A 10,593-nucleotide genomic window follows, 5' to 3' on the forward strand; every position below is an offset into this window, starting at 1 on the left:
TGAACCACCCAGCTGGGTCGTAAAAAAGAGAGAGAAGTGCAAACTTCTTTGCTGCTAATTGAATATTTTCGTGCCATCAAGTGGCGCTCCGATGACGTTCCCCGCTCTGATCGTACAACCAGAAGCCGGGCGAACGACCGAAAACAGTAGCCCAACCGTTAATTCCTCGAAAACTTGCTCGTAAAACAAACGATCTTTCGGTGATCTGCAGGGAAGCGAGGAGCGGAAAAAGGCCGAGCTATTCTCACCAGGGCAATCCAACAAAGTCTGTCCCTAGTTGATCCTTCGTCGGAGTTCAACAATTTTGACTAATGACTGTTTGTTTTCACCAGCCAAAATCAGCGTGAGAGCTGAGACTCCCAGGAAATCAGCGCCTACTTCGAATCAGTCGAAATTCCAGAAGTGCGCTGCGAGGTGCTCCTCTGTCCGAAACATCCATATTTTGTTTTCATTTTTTTTTCTGACGGAGATTAATAATCTAATCAGCCAGATATGCTCAAACGATCGTGTGTCATTTTGCCTGTTTTGTTACGTTCGGAGTTTCGTCTATCACTCATCTTTCGGGAAATCACTACCAACGACGACCACCTATTATGAATGCGATCCACCCGCTGGCAGAGGCTGCGAAGGCACCCCGAAGCTAGAGGATTGCCCCGGTCTAGTGGGCAAAGATGTTGGGCGATATTCAGAAGCTAAAAATAATCAATGATCGATGAAATTTCATGCCATGCTCTCACAGCGAAATCCCGTCGTGAAGGCCAATTCTGGGAAATGGCTGGCCCGTTTTGTTCGCCGGGTGATTCGGAACAAAAATTTGAACCTTGTTGGAAGTAAATTATGCTTCAATCAATCTGACCAATGGAAAACTTAATCAAAGTGTGAACAAATTGTTTGGGTCTAGGGTTTTTTATATTGCCGTTTTTTTGCCATGAGGAGTACTCACTATTTGAAAGTTGGATTCTTCACAATCTGGCACTGTTTTTTTAATGTGAAAGCTATGTTTACCAAATTTGATGAACAATAATGTATATAACAATCGAACTATATTTCCCAAAGCCATCAAGTCAGTACTTTGATATCCGTGAATAATGAAACACTGCCCGGCTGGCTGGAGTGGTAATGATACCCAAACGCATCCAAGTAATTTCCCAGAATTAGGCAATTAAAAGAAGTGCGATTCACCATCGTCGTCGTCGTCGTCGTAGTCGTCGTCAGTGGAAAGGTGACACCAACTGTCCAGCAACCCATCCATCCATCCATCCATCCATCCGTCCATCCATCCAACCGCCTGTCTGGCAACAATGGCGAATTAAGCTTGGGTCGGAAAAATGCTAATTGAATGCAGCGATCATTTAACTGTCAAGTTGTCCAAATAGACTGACACGGACGCATAAAGAGCCCATCTTTTCCTCATTCCACCACCCGGGTCATATCCGATGCGGATGTCTCTTTTATTTGTGGCCTGTCAGTTGCCTCCCACTCTTCCTGCCGGGTGGAATTTGTTGATTTTGCAAACATTTTCGGTTGCGACTGGATTAACGAGACTTTTATTGGCTCCAATTGCCCAAAAAAAAACTCTCCCAGCGGACGTCAGCGTCAAGCGTGACAAAAAAAACCCCTACCGAAGTAAAGTATGAATAAATCCGTTATGAGTACATTAATTCACGCCAATCGAAACCACTTGGATTGTGAAAAACGAGGCAAGCAACACTGTGTAATAAAAATTATACAAATCTAAATCACTTCTGGTCTTGAGACACTTCAACGAACTTCCATTTATCTCGGCATGGTAGCCATCTACCGTGCAGCTGTCTCATTTAATTCCACGGCACAAACACAGAAGGCTACGCTTCTCATTCTGGAGGCTCGACTAACGAAATGCGAAGCACGGCCCCCTCCTGGAAGTGCCATCGTTGGCAGGTCGGGCAGGCACCGAAGCCACCGCAGCCAACCAACCAACCAACCAACCAACAGACCGACCAACGACGGTGGTACCATAAATCGATTCACTGTTTATTCTTCATAATTTGAATATTTTCAATTTTTCTCCACCGTTTTCAGCCTGTGTTCCCCAACCCACTGAAGCCCTGAAGCACACGGGAGAGCTGCCAGTCGCACAGCGAAATAAAGAAGCAAACATAATACAACACACTGATCCAAGCTGAAAAGCTGAACTCGTGAGCTCGACTTAATCCCAAGTCAACGACTGGACTGCCTTTACCACCCGTCGTTCCCGGTTAAGCGAGTGGCAATTCTCCAAAATCATCATAAACTTTATAACATTCTGTTGGGGTTCCACGCGCGAATGGCTGCTGGTTGTTTAGGGGTTCCCGCAAGTAGCTCGTACCCGCGAAAGATTATAGAATTGGTCGAAAAACAACTAAACTAAGTTCTGATCTTTAGTATACCAAGGATTCGATGTTGAAAAACAAAATCGATCTCACTTCTAGGAATATTATTACTTCAAATTTTTTTGTCCGAATCGATACTAGAAAGTTGTTATTTGGTGATAGAAAGTAATACAGCCAAAAACACCGCATTCCAGTGAACAGAATCAGGAGTTGCTTAGTCTTTTTACTACTTTTTTGTGATCTGTATATAGCAACGTGTACAGATTGATACAAAGGTGCTTTTTTATTCAAGTTCTTAAAATTTTTAGCTTACGAACCGTTCAGGAGTTTCTGCGGTTTATTTTCATTATTGTTGTTTTTTTAAATAACTATTTATTGGAATATGAGTTAAAATTAAATTATTAGGATTTAAATTTAGTGTTCAGCCCCAAGTGGTGATTTTTCAGCCCTATTATATACATGATTTGGTTATTACCATGAAGACATCATTTGCTTCCGCAATTCTGTGATTTTTGTGTAGGGAAAATTGTAAACCTAATTGTATTGTGTAATGGGGAAAACGAACTTATATACTAACGTACTAACGAATACAGAGAGCGAATCGATTCAATTGAAGATTGCATCGATTTTTGTCGGAATTTGCCTATTATGTTATATGACATTACATCTAATGGTTCTATATTTGTGAGTCTGTGTAACTCATTTGTACTAAACCAGGGAGGACGCTTCAAAATCATTTTCAGAATTTTATTCTGAATCCTTTGAAGCGTTTTCTTCCTGGTGGAACAACAACTTGACCAAATTGGTACTGCATAAAGCATGGCTGGTCTGAAAATTTGTTTATAAATTAATAATTCATTTTTTAGACAGAGCTTAGAATTTCTGTTTATAAGAGGATATAAACATTTAATATATTTATTAAACTTTGCCTGGATTCCTTCAATGTTATCCTTAATAATGAGTTTTTGTCATACGTTAAACCTAAGTACTTTGCTCGCTCAGACCATGTAAATTCCAAGCCATTCAATTTGAGAATGTGATTATTGTTTGGTTTAAGAAAAGAAGCTCTTGGCTTATGAGGAAATTGCGTTTTTGCTGCATTGTTTAAATTTTCCATTTTGACAGATAATCACTGAAAATATTTAAACTTCTTTGTAGGCGACTGCAGATCACTCTTAGATTTCTACCTGTGGCTAACAGACTTGTGTCGTCACAGAATAGCGATTTCTAACAACCATCGGGTAGATTTGGAAGATCAGAAGTGAAAATACTATACAAGATTGGAGCTACGCTCGAACCCTGCGGAACACCTGCTCGTACGGGTAGCAATTCAGATTTACAATTCTGATAGCTAACCTGAAGAGTACGATCAGTTAAATAGTTTTGAATCATTTTGATCAAATAAATAGGAAACTGGAAATCAGACATTTTTGCTATTAAACCTTTGTGCCAAACACTGTCGAATGCTTTTTCTATGTCTAGAAGAGCAACTCCAGTGGATAACCCAGAAGATTTATTTGCTTTTATCATGTTCGTGACTCTTACAAGTTGATGAGTAGTTGAATGTTCATGACGAAATCTTAACTAATCTGGTTAAAAAAATTAATTCTCATTTATATGAGACATCATTATCAACAAGATAATTTTTTCAAGAAGTTTACTGATAGAAGAAAGTAAGCTGATTGGTCGATAACTTGATGTTTCTGCTGGATTTTTATCAGGTTTCAGGATAGGAATTACTTTAGCGTTTTTCCATCTTTTTGGGAAATAAGCTAATGAAAACCACTTGTTGAAAATTTTAACCAGAAGTCTCAAGGCAACATCGGAAAGATTTTGAATAAGAATATTAGAAATTCCATTATTACCAGGAGCCTTCATGTTTTTAAGTTTCCTAATAATTGATTTAATTTCATCAAAATTCGTCTCAATAATGTCATCTTGTGAAAACACTTGAGTTGAAATATGATCATATTTCAGTGAGACTTCATTTTCAATAGGACTCACAACGTTCAAATTAAAATTGTGTACACTCTCGAACCGCTGAGCAAGTTTTTGAACTTTTTCGCCATTTGTAAGAAGTATTTGATTTCCTTCCTTGAGAGCAGGAATTGGTTTCTGAGGTTTCTTAAGAACCTTAGAAAGTTTCCAGGAAGGTTTAGAATATGGTTTAATTTGTTCAACTTCTTTAGCGAAATTTTCATTTCGCAAAAGAGTAAATCTATGTTTTATTTCTTTTTGTGAATCCCTAACTATGTTTTTCATAGCAGGATCACGAGAACGTTGATATTGTCGTCGACGAACATTCTTCAACCGAATGAGCAGTTGAAGATTGTCATCGATGATAGGAGAACTTAATTTAGTTTGAGCTTTGGGAACTGAAAGATTTTTAGCTTCGATAATGTAATGATTCTAATGATCAATTGCTGTGTCGATGTCCGCAGAATTTTCTAAAATAGTTTCATGATCCACATGATTTTCAATGTGAGATCTGTAATCCAACCAATTAGCTCTATGATAGTTGAATATAGAACTAATTGAATTAATTAAAGCTTCGTTGGAAAGTCTGAATGTTACTGGAAGATGATCTCAGTCAAAGTCAGCATGTGTAATCGGTTCACTACAAATGTGACTTTGATCCGTTAGAACCAGATCAATTGTATACGGGGGTTTCCAAGGAAGAGAAACAAGTCGGATTACTGGGATGAAGAACTGTGAAGTAACCAGCTGAGAGTTGATTATGAAGTATTTTACCATTACTGTTATTTTGTCTACAATTCCACTGGACATGCTTAGCATTTAAGTCCCCTATTATGAAAAGTTTCGGTAGAGTTTTTGCAAATCGCCCTTAAAGAAATTTTATTGTTCGGCGTTGCATTGAAATAGTAAAATATGCTCCAACGATGAAATAAATTCCATGAATGGTTTCAACTTCGATTCTCAAGCTTACAATATTACAGTATTGAAAAAGGGTAAAATTCGATATTTAATTTGCCGTTGGACAAAAATGGCAACTCAACCACCCATTCCAGTAAACCTGTCAAATCGATGAACCACATAATGTGGATCCCTTTTTAATTTGACATTTGGTTTAAGAAAACTTTCTGTCACAATGGCAATATGAATTTTGTGAACTTTGAGAAAATTATAAAATTCATCTTCACTCGATTTCAAAGATCGAGCATTCCAATTTAAAATATTCGAATAATTATTTAACATCACTGTTTAATTTTAAGTTCATTATAATATTATTTGCAAATTGCCATCCGATTTGAAATACTTCAAAAAGTGATGAAGTCGAATTCATTCGGATGATCATTTGAAAAAGTTGATCTTGTAGGTAGATCATTCTATTTTCAGTTAAATCGCCTAAATCGACTTCATTTAAAGAAGCGAATGGCATTGAAGGAATATTGGTAGAAAGACTGCCATTAGAACTGCCACTAGCAAAAGATGATATGGCCGATCTACCTATTAATAAATTGTTTTCGTTAGAAGATGAACTGCAATGCATTCCAGTGTTTGGATTATTTACATTAGAAGAATTAAGTGGTAGATTTCTACCTGTTACACTAGCGTAACTGACATTAGAAGAAGATGATGACGAGGTTGATCTACCTGTCAATAAATTGTTTTCGTTACAAGACGAATTGGAAGGCGTACCTGTTTTTTGTTTCAAATTCGAAGAAATAAGTGCCTTAGAAGAATTAGGCGTTGCATTTGTAACGGTTTTTTTGATTTTCAGGTATGTTCTGTAAATTTAAGGTCGTTGATTTGACTTGTTGTCGAAGCGAACGAGCGTTTAAAATTTTTTCCCTGACAGGACATTTCAAATAATTGGATTTATGATTTCCATTGCAACTTGAACATGAAAATTTATCAGTGGTTTCATTCATTGGACAAACGTCTTTCGAATGCGATTTACCACAATTCAAACACCGTATATCCATATGACAATTTTTGGTTCCATGGCCGAAGCCTTGGCAACGACGACATTGCGTTAAGTTTGCAATACGATTATGCCGTTTATAATGTTCCCAATGAATTTTAATGTGGGAAATGAAACGTACTTTTTCTAAAGTTTTCAAATTGTTTACATCACTTCGATTGAAGTGTATTAGGTAAAGTTCATGGGAAATTCCAGAGCGTGGTTTAGAAGTACCATTCGCTCTTTTTTTCATAAGTATTGCTTGGGAAGGGGAACAACCAAGCAATTCTTTTAGTTCATTTTTAATTTCATCAGTACTTTGATCATTTGATAAGCCTTTCAAGACAGCCTTGAAGTGTATGTCTGATTTTATATCATATGAATAAAATTTATGAAGTTTCTCGGACAAATATCGAATAAGACGTTCGTAACCTTTCAATCCATCAACCAAGACTCGACATTCTCCTCTTCGTCCGATTTGAAATGCGACTTTTACTTCCGGGAGAAAAGTAGAAAGCTCAGTACGGAATGCTTTGAAGTCGGAAATCATCACCGTCACTGGTGGCATAGATTGTTGTTTCTTCTCAGAACGACAAGCGTCCATTTTGGGAATTTTTGAAGAATTTTCTTCTATGTCGCTACAATCGGATTCAGGAAGAATCTCGTAAATATTGTTAGACGGCATAGGATCAACGGAAGGGAAATCCGTCCGTTGTCTTTTATTTTTACATTCAGATTCTACAAGATCGTGAATGTTGTTAGAAAAATGTTGAATAACGAATTGTAATTTATTCCGTATTGAGTTATTTTTAGCCTTAGGCTTGTTGCCTTTCCGGTTGGACGCAGGCATTTTTGAAATGAATGAAATTAAATTAACTAGGCTAAATTAGTCTTCTATTAGACTCCTAGTTTGGAAAAGTCTTGATAAAGACTGATTTTGTGGTAGTCTTAATAAAGACAGATTAGTTCGACGAATAGTTCTTTGAATAGGCTAGCCTTGAAAAAGGCTGATTAATTTCTTAGTCTTGAAAAAGACTTATTATTTAAGAATATCAATCTTTATATAGCCTTGAGAAAAGTTGACTAATTCAGTTCGTGCTCGCATCGCAAAAGACACAGTCGAAAATTTCTTACGGTCGCGACGATAGAAACAAAGACAATACAGTGTAGTGAACAATAGAGTGTACGAAATGGGCAAATACGATTTAACAAAGCCTGAAACTTGGCCTACAAGGCCAAATTCAATTTGTATTGATTTCAAGCGCTGCAAAGTTAGACCTGCAGCAACCGAAATTGAAATCTTGCTTAAGGAACGAATGCATCTAAACGTTAATGATGTAAGTGAGATTCAATTCAACAAGGCGTCGAACTGTGTGTACATTATGTTCAAACGTGAAAGAGATGCAATTGCATTCGCTTCGATTAACAACGAGGTGCATAGTGTTGATCATGACAATGTTAAATATAAAATCCCTGTGTACATGGTGGACAATGCCATAGAAGTACGCGTGCATGACCTTCCCCCGCAGACCAGCGAGGGGTATGTTCGGGAATGTATGTCGCAGTACGGTGAAGTTCTTTCCATCGAAAAGGAAGTATGGCGGAATTTTTTCCCGGGTATCCGGAATGGCGTGCGAGTGGTACGTATGCAACTACGTAAAGCAATTCCATCTTACATCATTTGTGGTCAAGACGGGATACATCCGTGTAAAACGTTGATTACGTATGAAAATCAATTGGTTACATGTCAGTTTTGTGAACAACCTGCACACTACGGCAAACCTTGCACAGAAACTGCGAAAACAAACAAAACAAACAAAAACAAGGACAACCAACTTTCCTCGACATCAAGGGGGCCTTTGACTCAGTTTCCATAAACATCCTATCTGAGAAGTTGCATCAGCATGGTCTTTCACCAATTTTGAATAACTTTTTGTATAATCTATTGTCCGAGAAACACATGTATTTCGCGCATGGTGATTTGTCGACAATACGATTCAGTTACATGGGTCTTCCTCAGGGCTCATGTTTAAGCCCCCTTTTATACAATTTTTACGTAAGCAATATTGATGAATGTATCAACACATCTTGCACGCTAAGACAACTTGCCGACGACAGCGTTGTGTCTATTATAGGACCCAAAGCTGCCGATCTCCAAGGACCATTACAAGATACCCTCGACAACTTGTCGACATGGGCTCTTCAAATGGGTATCGAGTTCTCTACGGAGAAAACTGAGCTAGTTGTATTTTCAAGGAAGCGAGAACCAGCACAATTACAGCTTCAACTAGGGGGTGAAACCATAGCTCAGGTCTTCACATTTAAATATCTCGGGGTCTGGTTCGACTCCAAAGGCACCTGGGGATGTCACATTAGATATCTGAAACAAAAATGCCAACGGAGAATCAACTTTCTTCGTACGATAACCGGATCGTGGTGGGGTGCCCATCCAGGAGACCTGATCAGGTTGTACCAAACAACGATATTGTCCGTTATGGAATATGGATGCTTTTGCTTCCGATCCGCGGCGAACACTCATTTCATCAAGCTGGAAAGAATCCAGTATCGTTGCTTGCGTATTTCCTTAGGTTGCATGCAGTCAACTCATACGATGAGTCTCGAAGTGTTGGCGGGCGTCTTACCGTTGAAAAACCGATTCTGGGATCTCTCATATCGATTGCTAATCCGATGCGAAATCTTGAATCCGAAGGTGATTGAAAACTTCGAAAGGCTTGTCGAGCTCAATTCTCAGACCCGTTTTATGTCCTTGTATTTTGATTACATGGCTCAGAATATTAACCCTTCTTCGTTTGTGCCCAACCGTGTCCTATTCTTGGATACTTCTGATTCCACTGTATTTTTCGACACATCCATGAGAGAAGAGATTCGTGGAATTCCGGATCACGTACGCCCTCAAGTGGCCCCCAATATTTTTTATAACAAATTCAGAACAGTCAACTGTGAAAAGATATTCTACACTGACGGATCATACATCAACGAGTCCACAGGCTTCGGCATCTTCAATCAAAACATCACCGCTTCTTACAAACTCAGTGATCCAGCTTCAGTTTACGTCGCAGAACTAGCTGCCATTCAGTACACTCTTGAGATCATTGAAACCTTGCCCAAAGACCATTACTTCATTGTCACGGACAGTCTAAGCTCAATAGAAGCTCTTCGGGCAATGAAGCCAGGAAAGTATCCCCCATATTTCCTGGGGAAAATACGGGAACATTTGAGAACTTTATCTGGACGGTCTTATTCAATATCGTTAGTCTGGGTCCCTTCGCATTGTTCCATTCCAGGCAATGAACAGGCAGACTCATTGGCTAAAGTGGGCGCATTAGAAGGTGATATTTATGAAAGACCAATATGCTTCAATGAATTTTTCAGAATCTCTCGTCAGAAAACTCTCGAAAGTTGGCAAACTTCATGGAGCAATGACGAACTGGGACGATGGCTACACTCCATTATCCCTAAGGTATCGACGAAACCTTGGTTCAGGGGGATGAACGTGAGTCGCGATTTCATTCGTGTTATGTCGCGGCTCATGTCAAATCACTACACCTTCAACGCACATCTCCGGCGTATTGGGCTCGCGGAGAGCGGTCTCTGCACCTGTGGCGACGGTTATCAGGACATCGAGCATGTCGTGTGGTCGTGCGTAGAGTATCGTGACGTCAGGTCGCAGCTACTGGAATCCCTTAGGGCCCGAGGTAGACCGCCTGAGGTTCCGGTTCGGGATGTGTTGGCGAGTCGGGATAGTTTATATATGCTTCTAATATACCAGTACCTTAAACACATTAATATACAAGTGTAACTCGTAATATCCTCTCTCTTGTCGAGGCTAAGAATAATCTTCACCTATAGGTTCGAGACTAACATTCGCCCGATTCTCCCAATCCCTAGTCTGTCCACCATCTCTGTCGAAAATAACAAGATCTTTTTGCTGTCACTAATTTTTTCGTTCCCTTTTCCTCCGTTTCTCCACCATCTCGATGTCAACTAATTAGATCTTTGTCGTATTCAGTCATTCGTTCCCATACTCCCTTTTTTCACTCCGTTTTCCACAAAATTACTTCTCCATGTTTCTTTCAATCTCTTAGGTAACATCACCATCATCGTCCACGGAAAACTGCTCCAATCGATGACCAACATGCGGACCACCCGACGGGTATCCGTGGCCTGGGGGTGTTTCTCGCGGACCCACGTAGAATCGTCATCTGGAAGACACTCGTATTACATTCAATCCATCGACCATTGCCGATCGCCAACTGCAACTGCAACTGAATCTGCCAGAATCGACCATTGCGACCG

The sequence above is a fragment of the Malaya genurostris genome, chromosome 2 (genome assembly GCF_030247185.1).
Source record: "Malaya genurostris strain Urasoe2022 chromosome 2, Malgen_1.1, whole genome shotgun sequence".
Lineage (NCBI taxonomy): Eukaryota > Metazoa > Arthropoda > Insecta > Diptera > Culicidae > Malaya > Malaya genurostris.